The 23,081-nt window shown below is 47.6% G+C and overlaps 3 protein-coding genes and 2 pseudogenes across 5 annotated transcripts in view; 2 read left to right on the forward strand and 3 right to left on the reverse strand.

The window, feature by feature from the left end:
• LOC125686094 (zinc finger protein 501-like) overlaps positions 1–23,081 on the forward strand; it is a 474,399-nt gene that overhangs the window by 149,937 nt on the left and 301,381 nt on the right. The window lies entirely within an intron of this gene.
• LOC125686101 (zinc finger protein 664-like) overlaps positions 1–23,081 on the reverse strand; it is a 186,064-nt gene that overhangs the window by 131,929 nt on the left and 31,054 nt on the right. The gene's annotated exons all lie outside the window — the stretch shown is intronic.
• The window catches only part of LOC125686103 (zinc finger protein 239-like), a 208,912-nt gene that overhangs the window by 95,010 nt on the left and 90,821 nt on the right, over positions 1–23,081 (forward strand). The window lies entirely within an intron of this gene.
• The window catches only part of LOC125686100 (zinc finger protein 660-like), a 65,039-nt pseudogene that overhangs the window by 39,558 nt on the left and 2,400 nt on the right, over positions 1–23,081 (reverse strand).
• LOC125686096 (zinc finger protein 383-like) overlaps positions 2,022–23,081 on the reverse strand; it is a 119,350-nt pseudogene continuing 98,290 nt past the window's right edge.

The raw sequence follows: 23,081 nt of genomic DNA on the forward strand, positions 1-23,081 counted from the left end.
TAAGTGAACTGGGTCTATTTAGCCTTGAGAAAAGACGATTCAGTGGGGATCTAATCCACGTTTATAAATACCTGAGGTGTGGGGGCCATAGTGGTGAGGCCAGTCTCTTTTCAGTGGTACGTGGAGACAGGACAAGGAGAGACAAACATAAGCTGCAGCATAGGAAGTTCCGCACAAATGTGCACAAGAACTTCTTTAGGTGAGGTGATGGAGCACTGGAACAGGCTGCCCAGGGGGGTTGTGGAGTATCCTTCTCTGGAGACATTCAAGACTCGCCTGGATGCCTACCTGTGAAACCTGGTTTAGGAAACCTGCTTTGGCAGGGGGGTTGGTCTTGATGATCTCTAGAGGTCCTTTCCAACCCCTACAGTTCTGTGATTCTGTGATTATAATTGCAAAAAATAAGCATGCACACAGATACTGCCCTGCAAACAGGCAGTTTCCTGACAGACAAAAATGGGTGCACTGACTTTCGGGTGGCGAGACACAAGACCTGTAAACAGTAGGCCAATAGACACCAATAGAGAGCCTGTTTTTCTCCCTCCAGGTTGGGAAATGCCTTCCCAAAAGCAAGCAGTGGGCTGGAGAAGGCACCAAAACCAAATCCTGATTGCACCTTTCCCTCTCCTCATTCCACGTGCTGACATCTATTTTAAGAACAACAAACAAGACAGTGAAGAAAGCTCCAGAACAACTCAGCTACTTTACTCATCCCTTCCCCTTTCCACTACAGATGATTCTCAGAAAACCTCCAAGAGCCACGTTACTGCTCTCCTCACCCTTCTCTCCTGCTCCTGGGTGGATGTGTGAGTATCTCCCACATGACTTCAACAGTCACATATAATCAGATCAGTTGGCAATGAAAAGTTGGCTGTGTGCTACAACCCCTAAATTGCTGGGAATCCAGTGACCCATTAGGACAAGAGAGGCTGATCTTGAGATACTCCTTTAAAGAATTAATTGGTATGACTGTCCAGGCTGAATGGCTTATAGTAGACTCCCACAGTGACGTCCTCTTTAGTTTTCCTTGACCCTTAATCCATACCCAGAGGCTTTCAACCATGTCATTACTAACTCTAAGCTCCATTCCATCCAGTCCACCCGTACACACAGCAGCCCCATCCCATCTCACCTGCCCTGCATCTCCAGCCTGCAGAGCCCAGAGCCATCCATCACACACAGCACACCCGTCACAGGACCATTCCCACCACCTCTCACTCATGCTGATGATGCTGCAGCACACAGGGCCTCCAACTTTGGATGCCAGTGCGAAAAACCAGTAACACCTAACAGCCTTGCACATGGGCACCTAGGGGGATGGTTGTTCCCTTGGGAGCTCTGTCTGTGCCTGTGTTGATTCCATGAGTGCAGAGGTGACCTATGACACGGAGGGCAGAGCTTTCTGTGGGGTGGATGCAACTACTGGTAGAATTCACCATGACAAAAACTCCCAAGTGAACATCCACACCGAGAATGGAAGTCCCCCTCCTTTTCCACCACCACAAGGAAAACAAACCGTTGTGGAATCAGAAATGCTCCTGTTCCTGCAGTTGGGGCACTGCAGTCACAACTCTGCAGGGACTCATGTCCGCAGCAGCAGGACTTTTCCCAGAGAAGAGGGAAAGATGGGAAGTTCATAAGGAGATGACTTTTCTAATTTTTAATGCAACTAAACATGACATGTGACAAACCATGGGGGGAAAACCGCCATTGCAATGTTTTTTTTTCCGGGGAAAAAAAATGGAAAAAAAGCTTCACTGGTGCACCAAAATCGAACTCCACTTCCTGCCAACTGCATTGCAAGCACTGCAGCTTTAGCTGAGCACAACAAAAGTGAAGGCTCTGCTGCAGGAGACTTTGGATACACCTTCCCAAGGTCAAAATAAAAACCTTCAAGGTCAAAAGGGATCACTTGCAAGACCAGCAAACACTGGAGAGCACTCTGATATCTCTGTGCAGTGCAGACTAGCTGCTTGTGCAACCTATGGGTTTGCACTGCCCTCTGCACCCACCTGCATCCATAAACTTGGGGTGGTGCCTTTGGAAAAACCAGTTCAGTTTTTTGTAGTTTTATTGGAGACAAACAAGGCTTGGTGTCACACAGCAGCTCTGAGCTCTTGATACAAGCATTTGAGAAGAGCAATAGAACCACTGTGCAGCACATTGGGTTAGGAAGAAAGACTGAGTTGTGTGAAAGAAATGCCTTCCCAAAAGCAATCACTGGGCTGGAGGAGGCACCAAAACCAAATCCTGCTTACACCTTTCCCTCTCCTCATTCCACACGCTGACACTTATTTTAAGAACAAAATACAAGTCCGTAGTGAAGAAAGCTTCAGAACAACTCAGATACTTTATTGACCCCGTTCCCTTTCCTCTACAGAGGATTCTCAGAAAACCTCCAAGAGCCACGTTACTGCTCTCCTGACCCTTCTCTCAGATTCATCAGAGCACTCACAAAGTACTGAGAGCAACACATGCACACAGAACATCCCTACACAGATGCCTCTCCTTAGGAAACGGCATCAAAAAGCTGCTGGCAGGAAGACAGAAGAGGAAAGCAGGATTTGGGTAGCAAGGAGAGGCCATCTGAAGCTCCTGGGTTAAATCCTGGGTTAAATTTTGCAGAGGGTGGCAGTGATGCCATCTCCTTTGCAAACTCCTCCTGTGTGGGGAGAAGCATCTGGGTCTCCCTCATCCTTGGGCTCACCAAAATTCTCAAGGTGTCTCTGTAGGGGGTTTCCCCATGGGAAAGCAGGTGTCAGCCCAGACAGAAATTTCCTGCACCAGAGACACATGCAGGGCCAATTTATCACATGGACTGGACAATGTTTAATGACGACTGAGCTCTGAATGAAGCTCTTCCTGCAGTGCAGGCATTTCCATGGTCTCTGCACTGAGTGGATCCCCAGGCAAAAGCTCTTCCCACACATGGGACATTTATAACACTTCTTCCACGGGTGCCATCTCCTGTGTGTGAGGAGCTCTGCACTCTGCACAAAGCCCTTCTCACACTCCAGGCATTTCTAAGGCTTCCAGCCACGTGAACTCACTGGTGCAGGCACGGATTGGACTCCACCCAAGTGCAGACACTCAAACTCAAACCTCAGCAGGTTTGAGCTGTGCCCAAAGCTCTTCTTGCAGGCTGCGCATCTGTAGGGTTCCTCACGTGGATCCTCTGGTGTGTGATGAGCTGCCAGCTGTGGACAGACCTCTTCCTGCAGTCAAGGCACTCACTGGGACTCTCCTCTTGGGTTGGTTCTCTGGCGTCTACTGAGGGTTGAGCTCCAGATGAAGCTCTTCCCACACTACCTGCAGACAGGATTTCTTCCTTCCTGGTGACATATCAGCCCAGCTGAGGTTTCCTTTGTGCTGCCCCACAGCACAGGAGTTTCTACAGGGGAGAAGAGGTGATTATCCTTGCACACAGCCCTGGCAGAAACATGCCACCTGGCAGAGGGTTTCCAGTGGCTGTGACACATCCCACTCTGGATTCTCCTTTGCATGGCCACTCAACACAGCAACTGCAGCTGGAGGAGAGCAATATGCATTATTCTCATGCAAAGAAGGGGAAAGAGGATTGAGTTTGGCCACAGAGCTCTTCCTCTACTGAAGAGATTTGTAAGGTTCATCACCACACAAAGCCACAGGTGGTCTCCATGCTGTGGTTCTGGCTGAAGTTCTTCCAATGCTCTGCAGGCTCGGTATCTTGTGTGGCTGTGTTGGTAGGTAATGAGGCTGGAACTGCTTTTGAAGGTTCCCTGTATCTTGTGATTCTTCTACAGCCTGCATGTGCTGTGGATGTGCTTGTGGGTGTTGAGATTAGACCTCCTTTTGAATCTCTTCTCACATACAGAACACTTATAGGATCTCTCTCCTGTGTGGATGGTCTGGTGGCGTTTCAATTCAGAACTGCTTTTGAAGCACTTCCCACACTCGGGACACTTATAGGGTCTCTCTGTGTGAATGCACTGGTGGTAGGTTAGGTGGGAACTGCTTTAGAAGTTCCTCCCACACTTAGAGCACTTGTAGGGTTTTTCACCTGTGTGGAAGCGATGATGCAACTTCAATTCAGAACTGCTTCTGAAGTTCTTCTCACACTCAGGACATTTGTAAGGTCTCTGCCGTGTGGATGTACTTGTGCCTTTTTAAAACAGAACTGCGTGTGAAGCTCTTCCCACACTCCAAGCACTTGTGGGGTTTTTCACCTGTGTGGATGCGCTGGTGCCTTTTTAAAACAGAACTGCGTGTGAAGCTCTTCCCACACTCCAAGCACTTGTGGGGTTTTTCACCTGTGTGGATGCGCTGGTGACTCTTCAAAACACAACTGCTTGTGAAGCTCTTCCCACACTGAGAGCACTTGAAGGGCCTCTCCCCTGTGTGTATGCGCTGGTGCAGCTTCAATTCAGAACTGCATCTGTAGCTCTTCCCACACTCAGGACACTGAAATGGTTGCTGTCCTGTGTGGATGTGCTTGTGCAGCTTCAATTCAGAACTGCTCTTGAAGCTCTTCCCACAGTCAGAGCACTTGTAGGGTTTTTCACCTGTGTGGATGCGCTGGTGCCTCTTTAAATTAGAACTGCTTGTGAAGCTCTTCCCACACTCAGAGCACTTGTAGGGTCTCACCCCTGTATGGATATGCTGGTGCAGCTTCAATTCAGAACTGCATCTATAGCTCTTCCCACACTCAGGACACTGAAATGGTTGCTGTCCTGTGTGAATGCGACTGTGCAGCTTCAATTCAGAACTCCTTTTGAAGCTCTTCCCACACTCAGAGCACTTGCAGGGTCTCTCTCCTGTGTGGACACGCTGGTGGACAATGAGGTGGGATCTCCATTTGAAGCTCTTCCCACAATCAGAGCACTTGTATGGCCTCATTGCTGAGCGCATGCATTGGTGGTTAACGATGCTGGAATCTTTTTCAAAGCTATTTCCACACTCAGTGCATGGATTCTGCTTTTTCTGCTGGCACACATCCTTGCTCCTGGGTTCTTCAGGCTCCTTTTGACCTACATTGAAGTCCAATGGGCTCCTTCCTGTCTTTAACATACGCTTTCCCAGTGGCTCCATGATGTGCTCACCCTGACCTTGCTCCAGGCCTCCTTGGACATCCCTTCTGATTTCTTCCACACAGACACCACCCCACCGCCTTTCAGCCACACCACTTTCCTGCAGGTCCTCCAGTATATCTGCAATCCCAGTTCCTGCTGGATGACGGGAAATCCAGAAATAGCACACAGTGCCCAAAATAAAACACAGACAGACATGGCTCTTCCAGACCCAACCTCCTCCTTCCCTCCACCACCTCACCTGGGCTGAGGTCTCCTGGCACGGCCTCAGGGCTACGCACATCTGGGATCCAGGGCTCTTCCCCTCCTTCAAGCAGGGAGATCAGCACAGGTTTGGAGGCTGGAAGTGGAGCTTCAATGAGAGAAACGGGGGAGATGAGAACAATTCATAGAATCATGGAATCATGGAATCATAGAATCATGGAATCACAGGTTGGAAACAAACTGCAAGATCATCTAGTCCAACCACCCTCCCATTCCTATTAGTACCACAAGCTACTAAACCATCTCTCGTAGCTCCTCACCCAGGCACCTCTTGAACACTGCCAGGGACGGCGACTCCACCACCTCCCTGGGCAGCCATTCTAGTGCCTGACCACACTCTGAGAGAAAAAATTTCTCCTAATGTCCAACCTAAACCTCCTCTGGTACAACTTCTGCCCATTTCCTCAGGTCCTACTATTTGCCTGGGAGAAGATGCCAGACCCATTTTCATCACAACCTCCCTTCAGGAAGTTGTAAAGTGCAATGAGGTCTCCCCTGAGCCTCCTCTTCCCCAGACTAAACAATCCCAGCTCCTTCAGCCGCTCCTCATAAGACTTGTGCTCCAGACCCCTCACCAGTTTTGTTGCCCTTCTCTGGACACGCTCCAGGACCTCAATGTCTTTCTTATAGTGAGGGGCCCAAAACTGAACACAATACTTGAGGTTCGGCCTCACCAGTGCTGAGCACAGGGGGACAATTACCTCCCTGCTCCTGCTGGCTATTTCTATTCCACTATTTCTAATGCAGGCCAGGATGCCATTGGTCCTCTTGGCCACCTGGGCACACTGTCGGCTCATGTTCAGCCGATTATCAACCAACACACCCAGGTCTCTTTCCTCTTCACATTTATCCAACCACTCATCCCCAAGCCTATAGCGCTGCATGGGGTTATTGTGGCCAAAGTGCAGGACCCAACACTTGGCCTTGTTAAACCTCATCCCATTCACCTCGGCTCAGCAATCCAGCTTATCTACATCCCTCTACAGGGCCTCCCTACCGTCAGGCAGACAGACACCACCTCCCACCCTGGTGTCATCTGCAAACTTACTCAGGGTACACTCAACCCCTTCATCTAAGTTGTCAATGAAGATATTAAACAAGATGGGCCCCAGCACCAACCCCTGGGGGACACCACTTGAAACAGGTCGCCAGCTGGACTTAACTCCATTGACCACCACCCGTTGAGTACGGCCGTCCAGCCAGTTCCTTATCCAACGGAGGGTAAAACTGTCCAAGCCACGGGCAGCCAGTTTCCACAGAAGGATACTGTGAGAGACCGTGCCAAAGGCTTTGCTGAAGTCTAGATAGACTACATCAACAGCCTTTCCCTCATCTACCAGTCTGGTCACCCAGTCGTAGAAGGAGATGAGGTTGGTCAAACACGACCTGCTTTTCATGAACCCATGCTGGCTGGGCCTGATCCCGTGGACGTCACGCACAAGCTGTGATCTTTCCCAGGAGGATTTGTTCCATGACCTTCCCTGGCACTGATGTCAAGCTAACAGGCCTGTAGTTTCCCGGATCCTCCTTATGGCCCTTCTTGTAGATGGGAGTCACATCAGCAAACCTCCAACCCTCTGGAACCTCTCCAGTCAACCAGGAGCGCTGGTAGATAGCCGAGAGCATCTTAGCAATCACCTCTGCATTCCATTATTCCATCATTAGGCACAGTGCCTGTTCAACAGCTCCACCCTGTGTTCCCCTCCCCAGGGAGAAATCACACTTTGGGCCTGAATGACACAGGGTCCACAGCTTCCTGTGGAGCAAAGAATGCTTTTACAACTCTGAAAATTAGGAAGGGATTTTTCTTTAACATTAACTTGAGAACAGTTTGTTTATTTTCTGACAGTATATCAATGACCAAGGCATCAAAATGTTTATGGCCATTCAATGCAAAATCCGACATTGTAAAGGAATAAGAAGGGTGTCATCTGTTAGCTGGAGCTGGTGGCATGACGTAAAGCACCAATAGAAGGGCTGTTTTTCACCTTCCTGCCGATGCCTGCTTACCAGCACTGATTCTGGGGCGTTTATGAGTCTGCTGTGCATACTAATCCCTTCTGAAACTCATGCTTTTCAGTATTTCCTTTGTTGCTGTTGTTGTTATCAATATGTAACTGCATGGCAATTTTACTAGCTCCAGCCTGCAGAGGCTCATTCTGCACAGCCAAAAGTGTCCTAACGAGGAGGAAAGGCAGCAAAGCCCTCACCCAGAGAGGCCACGCACTGGTACGTCTCCAGCATCACGTCCCGGTACAGCGCTCGCTGCGCAGGGTCCAGCAGCGCCCACTCCTCCCTGCTGAAATACACGGCCACCTCCGCAAAGCTCACGGGCTCCTGCAAGCAAAGAGGCTCCTTGCTGGGAACAGCCAAGGCCCAGGGAAGCAGCTCAAACAGGACACAAACTCCCGTCCCAGCCGCTTCTCTGGCCCCAGCACACACACGCTGGCTGAGGCCACCTCCCTCTCCCCTGCATTCACATCCCTCGCCCCTCGGCCTCTCCTGCCTGCTTCCCCCAGCCCCTACCTGAGATGCATGTGCTGTGGCCATCTGCTGCTCTCCTGCAGCTGAGATGATCACGGCTGGAAGGCAGAAGTTGAACTGGAGCCTGCAGGGACAAGAGAAATGGCAGGGGAGCTGTGAGGGAACGCAGCAGTCCCTGTCCCAGCCCAGCCCTCCACAGCCCATCTGCAGGGCACTGCCTGGGGGATGGCACAGCAGGCCTTGCACAGGAACACAAGCAGCAACAGCACTGGTAACACTCTGGCTGAAGCTGATCACAAATCACAAAGCTGACTCTAACAGGGTGGCAGAAAGAACTGATACCCGGTTCAACAGCTGGGGGCACATGGACTGTATCAGAGAATCACAGAATTGTAGGGGTTGGAAGGGACCTCCAGAGATCATCGAGTCCAACCCCCCTGCCAAAGCAGGTTCCCTACACCAGGTCGCACAGTTAGGCAAAAGAGACAGACTGTATGCCTAAAGACAATGCATAGCAAGGAGGCAGTCATCTTACCCCTAAACAGGGAGCAGCCCAAGTGTCCCTTGAGCTCTCCTGCACAGCAATGGGCTGCATGACAGGATCTCCCCACAATCAGGGATGGCTCTCAAGGTCACACCTGTACAGAGATCCCTATCAGCTTGATATCAAGACACCTGGCTGACACAGATCTTCTGTAAGAGACCCAGGGTTCGTTTGGAGCTTTGTGAGCTTCTCTAAGGTGATGTGTTACAGTGAAGATCTCAAGGTAATCACACAATCATAGAATGGCCTGGGTTGAAAAGGTCCTCAATGACCATCTAGTTTCTACCCTCCTCCTATGCGCAGGGTCACCATCTACCATACCAGGCTGCCCTCAGCCACATCCAGCCTGCCCTCGAATGCATCCGGAGATAGGACATCCATGACCATGGCAACATCTTGCAGTGTGTCACCACTCTCTGACTGCCAAACATCTTCTGACTATCTAACCTAAATCTCCCTTGTCTCAATTTAAAACCATTCCCCCTTGTCCCATCAAAATACACGCTCGTAAAAAGCCGTTCTCCCGCTAGTTTTCTTTCACGTACTGGAAGGCCACAATGTGGTCTCCCTGGAGCCTTCCCTTCTCCTCGTTAAACAAGCCCAGTTTCTCCATTGCGCCAAGAATGCCTCGGCGGCTAAATTTCCCTCTTCCCCCACCAGGGGGCGCCGCTTCCCATTCAGCTCAGCACGCACACCGCGCTCACGTCACGGCGCGGTTCTCAGCACCGTGCGCCCTTTGCACGAGGCAGCCTGGGCTGCACTTTACTGACGTGCTGCTCGGGCGCGTTCTCAACGTGTGTTCCTGTCAGCACGCAAGATCTCAGCTTTTCAGAGACTGTTACACAGCCCAGTGCCGGGGCTGGCGCAGATGCTGGACGTGCTCAGGGTCCGCAGCTGTACGCTAGAGGCATCTGCAGCTGCCGGAACAGCCTGAACAACAGCCTTGGGAGGGGTTTGCACATCCCCAGGTGAGCCATCAGCCCAGCGCTATGCGCACAAAACGTAACGCTGGAAGGGCAGCTAGAGGCAGATGTTGCCTGCTGGGTCCCCGAAGGGAAACTGCGGGCTGCCTGGGAATGGGGAGGGGAGTGGAAATTCCCCCCCTGGAGGATTCACGTTCAGACACTCAAAAGAAGGCATCGGGGAGTTGAAAGCGTCCATCAATCCATGCGTGCACAACTGCCGAGCGAGGTCATCTCGTGTCTCCCGTGGCCCACAGGGAGAAACGCAGTCCCAGCTGAGCTGTGTTACAGAGAGCCGACGGGGCAGCAGAGCACGCTGAGTTCCTCTGCTCACTTCCTCGCTGTCCCAGCTCCAACCCCTTCCTGTGTCCCTCGGAGCCCAACCCGGGCTGCAACACGCCTGGCACCGGGCTCCCGCCTGGGCTACAGCAGTGCCGGTTCCGCCCCGCCCGCTGACGCTCCCCGCTCCCCTCCCGCTACTGCTGGCAGGGGGCAGGAAGCGTGCGCTCCTCTGCCCGAGCCGCGAAGGGCTCCTACCTTGGGTGCGGAGCAGGCTGCTCCCGTCTCTGGTGCAGGCAACCGGGCTCCTGGGTGTCGCGGAGAGCAGAGGATGCCGAGTGCCCTCAGCCCGGAGCTGGCCGCAGCACGGCCTCGCTGCTCCTCCTGCCACCGCGGTGCTGCCCGGACGGCTTCCAGCCAGGCTCTGGCCGCTTCGGCACAGCCTCAGGTGCAGGCAGCAATTCCCACAGCGAGCACGCCCCGAGCCGGCTGCCAGGCCTTGGGCAGTTTCACAGCTCATTCTCCTGGCACATCTGCACCCGGGGGAGGGAAGAGGAGAAGAGGGAGGGACGGAGGGGTGGGGGCTGCGTTTTGTTATGCTAATGATGCATCGCTTTTTGCTGGGTCTTTTTGCTTCCTTTGGTTAAGCTCTACAAGTGCCGGCTCTACTATTCGCTGCTGAAGATCTACAGATTTTAAAGTCAGCAAGAAGGAACTGCCCTTGGGTTAACCGGGGGTTTGTGTCTGGGGAAGAGTGCTTCCTGTTCTGTTGCATTTTCTGTGGGGCAAAAGTGGGCTCCTAGTTTCATTTGGCAATGTTTGAACTCTACGCATCTTGAAGGGTGAAGAGCGAGGGTGCTCCCCTTGAGGGTGGATCCATAGCTGGAGGTTCGGTCATGGCGATCCTTGTGGAAGGACAACCCTTGGGAGCAGGGTCCCACTTGAGGTGGTATCCTGAGAATTACAAGTACCTCACGGGTGAAATCTTGCAGGAGTGAGGCTATAATGTGCTCGGGAATGTAAGCTTTGAAATACTTTGGAAAAATCATCACAACAGAAATGTATCAGGGGCATTTGCAGTTAGCTGCCAGGAAGGGGCCTGGTAGGATCACGTAACGAGTAAACGTCCAAACTGGTTTTTCATTGTCATTACCTTTGTGATTCTTAAGTGTTTCTGTTATAAAATGATTGCTTGTGGAATTCCACATACAATACAAGTGCTCTTGTTGCTGGGGACTTTGGTTATAGCTCTTGCCCAGGGAATTTGGTGTTCCCGTGCCCTGGGGAAGTAGGCAGAGTCCATTACCCAGCAGCAGAGACTTCATAAGTGGCTGCTGTCTGGTGTGAATGCTGACTATTGGATGCAAGGTGTGAGTGGTGTGAATGTGGGAATCAAGTCTAATTGGCCATTGGTTTAACCCTGTATTTGTTATCAGAGGCTTGACCTGTAGTAGTGTCCAGGGATTACAGTGGAATAGAGGAAAGTGGCGTTTTGGTTGGCGTTGTGTACTGGGGTTTAAAGAGGAATATGCATTTGGTCACACTCACGTTCTAGCTATGAGGTGTGGACTTTGGGGAACAATAAGGAATCAATGAAATTGAGTATGGGGGAGCAGGGGAAAGGAAGTTCCCAGTCAAATTCCACGTCAGATACTGCTGGGGAGCCTGGGGGCCCCATGAACAAGACAACTTTAATAAAAAATTGTAATCAATGGTGTTTGGAAGGTGATGACCATTTAGCAGTTCATCTTGTTTGTGCCAAGGAGGAGATGAGACGCTGGAAGTGCCCAGCCTTCATCTGCAGAGACCTGGGAAACTGGATATCCCAGTGTTAGCATGGGAAGCCTTAGCAGGGGAGAAGCTGAGAGCAGGGCTGTAGGACCCAGAGATCTCCTCAGGAGGAGCTGAAGGGGGGGAGCTGGAAAGGCCCAGGAGTGTTCCTTCCATGTTGAACAGAAAAGCAGTGCAATAAGAGGCACTGGATTTGGTAACAGATACAATAACAGTTAAGGGTGGAGAAGATGAAGGTAAGGAAGGAATTGCAGCCAAGTGTGGAATTTGTTGTAACTGGAGCAACTTACTGGGTGTGAAATACTTCTCTAACTCCAGGAAGTGATGAATTTGTAACCGTAAGGGAAGCCACTGGCAGAAGTGAGGAGGTTTACTTTCCTAAGCCTTTACAACTTAGTACAGGTAAACAGGTAGGGATACACAAATGTTTGTAGGTGCCAAATTCACCAAAGCCTTTCCTAGGGCAAGATTTACTAGAACAAGTGGAAGCTGAAATCAAGTTGAAAGGGAACTGGAATTTAAGGTGAAAGAAGAACAGTTAATAGAAGTGCTTAGTTTAGCATTGATCACTACCCCTGCAGCAACCAGGATCCCAGACAAAGGAAGTGATCAAGTCTATCCTGAGGTTTGGGTACTAGAAACCCCCGCAAGAGCTAGGAATTCAGCTCCAATAGCAATTGGAATAAAGCAGGGAGCTCAGCCGGTTCAGATTGAACAGTACCCCCTCAAATTCGGAGATGGGAAAGCAATCTGGCCAATAATGGACAGTTTGCAGAAATTTGGGTTGTTATTGAAGTGGAGTACAAGATTTAAGGGCCATCAATAGAACAGGGCAAGATTTACTAGAATAAATGGATGCCACAATCTTTTGGTTTTCTCCGTCCCTGTCTGCTGAACTTGTTCACATCTCCCAGGGTCTTTTGCTAATCAGAGCAAGAATGTCTGTATTTTGTCCTGGTGAATTACAGATTAAAGGAAGCAAAATACAGGGCCTGGATAACCTAATTGAGGGGGCTTGGAGAGTATTCACAAAGCAGAGGACACAGGGGTGCAGACTTTGGTTTCAGATGGTTAAAAGTTTAAACTGAGGGTAAAGCAAGGTATTCAAGATAAGACCAAGTGTTGACAGAGGACTTAGGAGAGCATGTGGGAGAAGGAGGATGGATTAGGGTGCAGAACAAAATAAGAATTCCCGCCTCCTTATTATGGGCCATAATCATGGCTGAGCACAGGAAAACTCATTGGGGAACCGAGACCCTGTATAAATACTTGAGGCAACAGATTGTGGCTTGGAATTTATACACACCACTAAGCAGGTAACAGAGCAATGTGAGATTTGTTTACAGAATAGTCCTAGAACAGGCCCCAGGCTGCCAAGGGACAAATAGGGAAGGGAATTTGTCCTGGGCAACAATGGTGAATTGATTTCTCTGAACTCCCAAGAGAAGGGGGTATAGGTATATGTTGGTATTAACAGACACCTTTTCAGGTAGGCCAGAGGCTTTTCCCTTGCAGGACCAACAGGGTGCAGGAAGTAACTAAAGTATTGTTACAAGAGACAATTCCAAGATTTGGGGTTCCAGAGCATCATCTGTAGCGAGCAAGGTGAAAGAGCAAGTGTGGTGGAGCTACACGTGAGTTAAGAAGACATCTCAGCCCCAGTGCACTGTTAAGAAGACCGAACCACTGGAGCTAAGGATTTAGAGACAATCATGTGTTTAGAATGTGTTCTATAGGTTGCATGTGTTACATAAGACTTGCTTCAGCCTGGTGTGAAAATACCTGTTTAAACATCACTAAAGGAACAGTGGTTAGCCTAAAGCTCCCTGATTGCAGGATATGTACAGCCTTAGCAAGAGATGGAGGAATGGAAATCCCTCAGTGTGGGACTCCCTCCACCAATTGGACACCATGGGGTGGAGCAGGAAGTAGGCGTAGGTGTGCAAATAAAATCAGAACAATAGGAAAAAGGACCTAAATTCAGTGTACAGCTGTAGACAGGCCTCAATGTAAGACCCTTCCTGAGAACTAGAAGGATATTATGTAGGAGGATGCTTAGTGCTTCAATGGAACAGCTCCTCCCCCAGGGATGCTGAGAAGCTCTTGGAAAAGGGTGAAGCGGGGAATAATCCCCTTATAGACAGGCCCTGTGGGTTCCATAGTTTTATTGGATGGTTTATTCCTAGTCCAGGAGTAAGTGAATCAGAAAAGGCAATTGTCAGTATAGCAGCTACACTAGAGAATATCAAGAGCACAACTGTGGATGCTATACTTGGATTGTAGACAGAGGTGTCCTCTCTCAGTCAGGTAGTATTGCAGAATGGAATGGCTCTTGATCTCCTGACGGCCAAAGGAGGAGGGGTGTGGGCTAGAATTAATCAAAACTGACACAACTCAATAAAAGACACAGATGTGCACACTAAACTGTGGGAACAAATTCAGGTGATCCACCAATTTACTTTGGATAATACCTCATTTGGATTTACAGAATTGTGGAGCAGATTAACCAGTTGGTTAGTGAGCTTTGCCTGGCTAAAGCCACTCTTCGAGGCTTGCGCAGTCTAACTCTTGGAATATTCGTATGTGTTGTTACGTTGTTTCTTGAGTATGTTTAATGGAAGCAGCATAAGCTGCGCCAAAAGATGGAGAGCGGGGCGTGTTTTCCATAAATCCCCAGGAGAGAATGGCATCATCTAGCGACGTAACGCTTGCTAGGTTATAGAAAAGGGGGGAATTGATGTGGAACATATTTCTGTAGAATTGTTTAGGAATCGTGCACTGGGTAAGGAGCTGTAGAGCAATCAAAGACAAAACAGAGGCTTCAGGGAGGGATGTCAGAGCAGGGGGCTGAGTCACCCCTCCTAGCAGGGGTCTGGAGAAGGGGGAGGTGAGGAATGCATCCCTCTCACACTGCTCCAGGCACTCGTGCTCACTTACTGGTTCCTTGCTGTGCCACTACAGCAAGGAATAAGAGCTGCAAGCCACATACTCAGCAATTGGGGTGGAGAATATTATAACAACTTCTTGGAACTGATGAATATCCCCTCCTATTCTCATTGTCATATCAGAATAATCTACGCCTACTTTCTTAGAATCAATGGTAATATCCTCTCCTATTTTTGCATATGTGTAACTTGTCTCTATAAAGATCCTTAAACTGTGCAGGTGTGCAGGTTAGGAGAGACTCCTCCCTCAGCCCCCAGCGTGTGTGCGTAGTGCTGTAACTCAAAATAGACCTGCTTTATAACCATTTTGTGGTTATGGAGTTGGATTTCCCACAAGTCATCCTGTTCAGGCCATGATCTGTGATCTTCCACACATATGAAAGTTCTGCTTAGCCTTGAGTGGGATAGAAGTGAGAACACTTGGCAGAATCTGGTGAACCAAGTCCCAGACTAGACTAAGGTGGGCTTCTTTGTTAGCTTGCTTATTGGTTTTCCTTTCTTTTTTGTTTTTCTTTTTTGTTCTCAAGATCAGAATCAGAAGAGGATCTGTAGACCCTGTCAGCCATAGGGATACCGGCTGTTTTATTACAAAACCATGGCTTTCTGGAAAGCCTTGATGTGAGCAGAGGAAATACTTTGGGTCATGTGTACAGCTGGGTTATCAGCAGAAAGGAAAGAGATGCGGCTGTGATCACAGCAAAGTTCAGAGGAACATCCCCTGCAGAAAGATGTGTAGAGTTTAAACGTTGCCAAGTGAAACTTGGAGCCCACTTTTGGCCCACAGAAAATGCAATAGAACAGGAAGCAGTCTTTCCTAACACAAACCCCGGTTACCCCGAGGGCGGTTCCTTCTGGGTGGCCTTTAAAGTCTGTAGATCTACAGCACTGAAGAGCAGAGCCGGCCCTCGTACAGCAGAGAGCTTAACCATGCTCATGCCTTGCAGGGAAGACCGAGGAGGAGCAGCGAGGCCGTGCTGCGGCCAGCTCCGGGCTGAGGGCACTCGGCATCCTCTGCTCTCCGCTGTTTTATATTATGCCAAACAAATTGAACAACCCAATTATATATTTTGGAAATCGTCTTTTATTAAAACAAGCAAGTAAGCCAAACAGCACTGGGTGGCCCGGGAGTCTCTGCTCCACCAACGGCACACACTTTCCCTTGCCAGCTGACAGTCTTTATGCATTTCACTGTCCGGTGTTCGTGGCTTCACAATATCTCTTGTGCAGGCGTGGTCCTGTTGTGAGGCAGCCGTCCTTTGTCTTGTCAGATGGGGAGGCCTGGGATCTTTGCAATACATCCATTCATAATCCTTATGCAGCATCTTTAAAGCTGTGTAAGTCCTGGGGTCCGTACCTAAAACTGCTGTGTTTGTTGGTGTTTCCGGATGTCTGTAGTAGGAAACTGGCCCCTGCTGTTGTTACAGTTTTCTAGTGATAAGCTTACAAATGATTTGATGAACAAATAACAGATTGCTTCGATTACAATTCCCCCCTTTGCTTTTTCCCATTTTGTTCATCAAATCGATTAACGGCTTTCCGAGCCAACTCAAGGATAAGGGTCTCATTGACCTCCTCCTCCTCTAATTGTTCCTATTGTTTTCTGATCAACATTAAATGTGCCGCTTCAAGTCTGCTTTTTACTAGGGTGATTGCTTTATTAAAAATACATGGTTCAAAGGTTAGAACTAACATCAACAAAATCAAAGGACCAGCTATTGTTGGTCATAATGTAGTAAGCCATGGAAAACGGTTGAACCATGGCTCATACCAGTTCTGCTGTTGTTCTCTCTCTTTTTTTTCTTCTCCAGTCCTTCCCTTAATTTGGTCATGGAATCTCTTACTACCCTGGTGTGATCAGCATAAAGACAGCATTCTTCTGCTATGGCTGCAGACAGACCTCCTTGTTGCAAGAATAATACATCGAGTCCTCGCTGATTCTGTAATACTTGTTCCGATAATGATCTTAAAGATTTTTCCAGGGCTGTTATAGACTTTTCGATTCTTGCCAAATCCTCATCCACAGCCTCTCGTAATGATTGGAACCTTTGATTTTGCTGTACCAGAGAAGAGATGCCTGTGCCTGCTCCCACAACTCTTACAGTCATTAGAGTTGCTATAGTGAGAGCTGTAAAAGGTTCTCTTTTCTGTAAATGGTGTTCTCCTTTTTCCCTATGATTATATATGAAATTCTCATTGTGATATAATACCCTAGGAATAATGGTCACTTGAACACAATATTCTCGGTTTTCGTTAAACACCTTTGAGGACAAACAAGGGGTGAGTCCTGTCCTGGAACAAATCCATTTGGTCCCATTAGCCGAAATTATCCATTCAGCTTTTGGTTCTAGGGACACTGTTACTGCACAAAGTTTCTCCCTGGATTTGGGTATTTTACCTATACACTGCCCTTTTCCCGTTACATGTTGCATAGTGAGCCCCCTTTTCCCATCCTTCCACTTACACTGACTGGGGTTCGATTCGTTTGTTAGCTTAGCAGGAGTGGTAGTTCCTATTGCTTCATAAAATGGAGGTTTAATATCATAGCATAGCCAACAATGGTTTGTCACATTTGGGTTGGAGTCGTTAAGGGCCTGATAACTAGCTTTCATTAAATTCCAAAGGGGGTTGTTACTTACCACTTCTATCACAGGTTTTTCAGTGGATTTGTCTCCACTGTCAGTGGAGTTGACCCTACTGTCCTCAGTAACATCGAGATTCCCTCTCTCAGACCTTGGATCTTTTTTTAGTATGACATTTGGGCCCACTGCCACAGGAGATGACTGAAGTCCTTCCTTCCTAATGTATATCAAACCCCCTGGGTCGGTACCTGGTTCCCAGTATCTCATTCCCCAAGTTTTTCCCATTGTCCATCCTGGATTTTCAGGTTTAGTTCTGTTGAGGTAAATATGCTTGCAATTCCCTAGGGAGACTGTGCGTCCACTGAAATCTTGATGAGGAGATGTACACCCTGTGGGTCCCCAACCCATGGATAGGAAGGGATCTTTACCTTTCCCTCCTATCCAATCAGGGGCTATGGTCTCACAACCCCAGTAGGCACAATAATAATGCCCTGGCCAATTGCAATATCCTTTTCCTGGGTTAGAACTCGGGCAAAAATAAAATCCTAAAAGATTCAGGTGTGGTTTAATTGGTACAAGCTCGCATAAATTAGGTGTAAAACTGGGTGGACCTTCAGTCTCTTTAATTTGAATCACTTGCTGATCCTCCCACCTGATTAGAGACCATTTAAAGGGCTGGTGTGGGTTACTTTCTGCCTGGATTGGTACCAACACCCACCCCACAATGCATACAATACCATATAAGAATTGGATAACTGGTGGATCCTTATGGTGTTTAAATGAATTCCTCCTTTCCTCCAAAGTTTTGAGCGCCCAATTGATCTGGGTGTCGTATTCACGCTTTAAGAGGCATTGGTCCTGGGAGTGGGAGTCTGGGGTTTTACCTCTGAGGGGGCCTCTTGGCCTACATCCCCACCGTTTTACACCTCTGCCTCCTTCACCTACTCTTTTGCTTAGAGCAGGGAGGTGCTCCATCTTCTTGGCAGCAGTCGTATTCTTCAGGGGTCCCTCTTTTTGCCCCTTATAGGTTTACTCAACTCTCAATCAACCACTTCCAGGCTCTCAAGGTTTTACCTCCACTAAGCGCACCAATCGCTCCTTTGGGCCAATTCCTGTTTCAAAAGTGTCCCATCGTAGGGCTCTAAATAATCTCTGTAGAAACTTTGACCTCAGTTACAGGTCCTGGTATCTCTGAAGAGATATCCGTAGGTATAACGGATCCACCAGTTATCCTTACAGAAGTCAGTCAGTACTCACAAGGTTGAGCTACAGACAGTCTCATTTGTGCTCTTTAGATCTTTCTTCTCAGTTTGAGTTTCAGTCCCCTGGGATTTTCAGACACTTCCCACTGATCCTCCAGAATGGGTCCTTTTACACGACTTATGTGCATCCATCCCCGTTCGGCTGTTTGGACAGCAGTTTCTGTGGTAGTAGAACAATAAAAGGCCCCTGCCCATCTAGGGGTGAGGGATACTTCCCTCCAAGTCTTAATCAATACTCGATCTCCTGATTTCAACTGATGGATTGCCATATTTAGGGGTGGCCTCTGTACAATCAGGCCTCTCTTTCTCAGCTTGTTCCTCCTTTTCATTAACTCCACTATATATTCCCGTAAGGAGTATTCCTCAATCTTTGCATGTTCTACCACTAATTCTAAGTCATACGGCATCCCATATAACATTTCAAAAGGAGAAAGTCCTGTACCTGTCCTAGGCTGGGTCCTTACATTTAATAGTGCTAGTGGTAAACATTTAATCCAGGACATCTTAGTTTCTATCATTAATTTAGTAAGTTGTTTCTTGATTTCTCCATTCATCCTCTCTACTTTCCCTGAGCTTTGGGGGTGCCATGGAGTGTGGAATTCCCACTTAACTCCGAGTGGTTCTAAGGCCTCCTTCACTGTTCTGGAAATAAAATGAGGTCCCCTGTCTGAATCTATCACCTCCATGTTCCCACATCTGGGGATGATGTTTTCAAATAATATTTTTACCACTGTTTGGGCAGTGGCTCTGGCTACTGGGAAAGCTTCTACATAATACGTCAGATGGTCTATTATCACCAATAAATATTTTTATCTCCCAGTTTTAGGCAATTCTCTAAAATCTACCTGGATTTTGGCAAATGGTCTTAAGGCTAGTTCTCTCCCCCCCAGTATTCTTTCTCTTAGATGCTGCTTATTGACTTTCTTACAGGTCAAGCATCCTCCCAAAACAGCCTTTGCTATACTGTATACCCCGATGCACATATATTTTGTGCTAAATTGGTCCACAAGTGCCTGGATTCCCCAGTGTGTTTTTCTATGAAATTCTCTCATTACCCTCTGGGCAAGTCCTTTTGGTAGTACTTCCTGACCATCAGGAAGTAACCACTTCCCATCTTTTTCTTCAATACCCATTTGCAACAATCTTTCCTTTTCCTTAGTAGTAAAACTTTTTTTGCATTGTTTTTGTTCTTCAGACTCCTCCATCCCTAACTCCTTAACTATCAGCAGAGCTGCTTTCTTGGCTTCCTGATCAGCCAAGTTGTTTCCTCTTATGTGATTGGACATTCCCTTTTGGTGACCTCTTATATGTATGTCACGGAGCTGACTAGATCAATGTATGTCTGTGACAGAGGCAACAGGCCTCTGCCCTCCCCCCCCCACCACAGTCCCACAAAAATGGGAAGGAAGGAAGGGAGGAAAAGAACAGCGGCAGCAATCTATGGAGGAAAACTTATTTTACTATAATACCGGAATACAAGATAACAAAATATAATACAATTTAATTGAAATTGAGATTAATAAATCAGACAAGATGAGAGAGAGAGTTCCCAGGACCGAGTCAAACCTGAAAAGCTTGGAATGGCTAGGAAAGCACCTCCAGCACCCACTGCCAGGCAGCAAGAGAGCGCCCCCCCCCCCCCTCCCCCGGAAGGGCCAGATCCCGTGACTTCTGTAATGTACAGGGATAGGTACCTGGAATTGGGGCATTAACACTTTAATGCCCTGTACACTACATGATGTTTTGATGTGGAATACTGAAACCCAAAATAAAAAAAAACAAAAAACAAAAAACATAGAACCATGACAATGTACAATCGCAATTTACTTTGGTTTTCTCAAAGCTTGCAGTGTCTGCTTGATTAGGCATTCATGAACCAACCATTTTCCTTGTGAATTTATTAGCCCCCTCTCTTCCCATATCTTCCCGAAGGTGTGGACTACCCCATAGGCATATTTAGAGTCAGTATATATAGTCCCTTTCCTATCTTTAAGTCATATTAGCACCTTCAATAGGGCATATAATTCACACGCCTGAGCAGACCAAGATCTATCTAACGTCCCTGATTCGACTACTGATAATGTTTTCCCATCAGCTAGTGCATATCCCAACCTACACTTCCATCTACCACCCGAGAGGACCCGTCTATATATAATTTTTCTCCTTCCTGTAACTCTTCTTCCTCTAGGTCTTCCTGAATTTTGGATTGATGTTCTATACATTGTATACAATCATGGGTTAGATTTCCATTTGGTTCTCCATAAAGAAATTGAGCAGGGTTCTGTAAACCCGTAGTTTCAATCTCTAGTCTGGGGGAGTGTATTAATATCCCCTCATATTTTAATAACCTGGCATCAGTTATCCACTTATCTGCCTTTTGTTGTAATACTCCCCTAATGTTGTGGGGGGTATATACTTTTAATTCTCCACCAAAGGTTACTTTTCCAGCTTCTTCTACTAAAAGGGCTACTGCCACTATGGCTTGTAAACAAGTTGGCCACCTTCTACTCACGGGATCAAGTAACTTAGAGAAGTACCCTACAGGTTTCTTTCTTCCTGCCCATTCCTGTGTCAGGACCCCGAATGCTGTCCCTCCATCTATATTCACAAACAGGTAAAAAGGTCTCTTAATATCTGGCAGGCTTAATACTGGGGCATTAACTAAGTCCATCTTTATATCTTCGAGTTTCCGATCTTCCTCTTGGCCCCATTTCAGGTGTCCGTCTTTGGTTAATTTCTCATGTAAAAATTTTACCTTACTGCTACAGTTCTCAATCCATTGTCTGCAATATCCCAGTAATCCCAGGATTTGCCTTATCTGTCTTTTACTTTTCGGAGCCTGGAGGGATAGGATTCCATTCACCCTTTCTGGGTCTAATTTCTTGTTTCCTTTTGCTAACCAATGTCTCAAATACTTTACTTCCTCTTCTGTAAACTGCAATTTTGACTTTGATACTTTTAGTCCTTTTAGGCCTAAAAAGTTTAATAACTTAATACTTTCTTTTCAGACTGCATTCTTGTCTGCCCCTGCCAGGAGCAAATCATCTACATATTGCACTCAGGTTACCTGGGGATCTGGTTGATAAGTGCCCAGTACCTGTTCTAGTGCTTGACCAAACAGATGAGGTGATTCGGTGAATCCTTGGGGTAACACTGTCCACCTTAACTGTTGTTTCCTGTGAGTTCAGGGATCTTCCCATTCAAAGGCAAAATAATTCCTACATTCCTCCTTAAGGGGGCAGGCCCAGAATGCATCTTTTAAATCTATGACTGTATACCACTTCAGTTCCGGTGTTAATTGGCTTAATAGAGTATAAGGATTGGCGACCACTGGGAACCGGGTGATCGTTTGCTTGTTTATTTCCCTCAAGTCATGCACTAGCCTATATGACCCATCAGATTTCTTCACAGGTAGTGTAGGTGTGTTGGATGGTGACATGCTCTTGCTATTAATCGCTCAGTCTCTGGCTGGAGTCCCTGTCGGCCTTCCTATGAAATAGGATATTGTTTTATCCTTGCAGGGATCTCTGGGTTCTTAATGGTTACTTCAAAAGAGGCAATATCCAATTTTCCCACCGAATCCGAGGTATAGCACACCTCAGGATTTATCTTTTCTTCATCCTTTATTGTCAGGGTGCATAATTTTACAGTCAGCTCCTTGTTTGTAACTTCCAAATTAACTCCTAATTCAATAATCACATCCTTGATGTGATTAATCAATAATCATCCTTGGCTCCGACTACTTGAAGTTTTTCTGAGGAGACTGAGCATCCTCAGGGCAGCTTTTGGACAGCAGATCTTTCTGCCCCGGAGTCCACAAGGAACTCCATTTTCTGGCACTGAGGACCCACTTTCAATTTTATCAAGGGCTCTGTTCCTTTAAGGGTCCCCAGCACATAAAGCCCCTGACCCCACTAATCTTCCTGGCACATCTTTTCATCCTGTATTTGCTTTCTGCAATCTCTTTTCTTGTGTCCTTTTTTCTGGCAATAAAAACAGTTTATTTGCCTCATATCCCTAGTCATTCTCTGTTTTCCATCTCCCTGTTCCCTTGATTGACAGCCTTTCTCCCTCTGGAGAATTCCCACTTTGAGTGTTGCCCTTCTCTTGTTGCTGCCACTAAGATTCTAGCTTGCTTCTTGTGGATCTCCTCTTCTCGTCTTACATATACCCTCTGTGCTTCCCTCAGTAATTCATCTAGTCCCTTATCCTGCCAGTCTTCTAACTTTTCCAACTTCCTCTGATGTCAGTCCAAGATTTCGCCACAAACTGTGTTTTTAGTAGTGCCTGCCCTACGGGAGTAGCAGGATCTACTCCCGAATACAGCTGCAGGCTTTTACGCAGCCTTTCCAGCCATTCAGTCAGGGTTTCATCCTTCTCTTGCTGCTCACTAAAGGCCTTATTAATATTCTGTCCCTGAGGAACTGACTCTCTGATCCCTTGAATGATAATTGATCAGAGGTCTGACATATTAGCTCGGTGCTCTGCATTTTGGTTATTCCAGGGGGGCTTTTGGAGAGGCCATTTCTCATCTGCTCCCGGGCCAGCCTGATGCTGATAATCCCAGATTCTCATTCCTGCCTTCCGGATCATATCTCTCTCTTCTGCAGTAAATAAGATCCCTAATATAAATTGTAACTCTTCCCAGGTGTAAAGACTCGGTTCCAAAAACTGGTCTAGCTTTTCAGAAACTCCCAATGGGTCTTCTAGTAAATTCCCCATTTCCCTTTTAAATTCTCTAACATCTCCTGAATTCAAAGGAGTAGAGACGTACCCTATTCCTAGCTGCTGTCCAGGTCCCATTACTGTTCCCCTAAGGGGGAACAACTTTTCCTCCCTGGAACTTTTTTGTTTGGTGTGGCTTCTGGTTCTCCTTTGGAGTCCAGGTGAGTCAGGATAATCTGA

This window comes from Lagopus muta, chromosome 31 (assembly GCF_023343835.1).
Source record: "Lagopus muta isolate bLagMut1 chromosome 31, bLagMut1 primary, whole genome shotgun sequence".
In the NCBI taxonomy this organism is placed as follows: Eukaryota; Metazoa; Chordata; class Aves; order Galliformes; family Phasianidae; genus Lagopus; species Lagopus muta.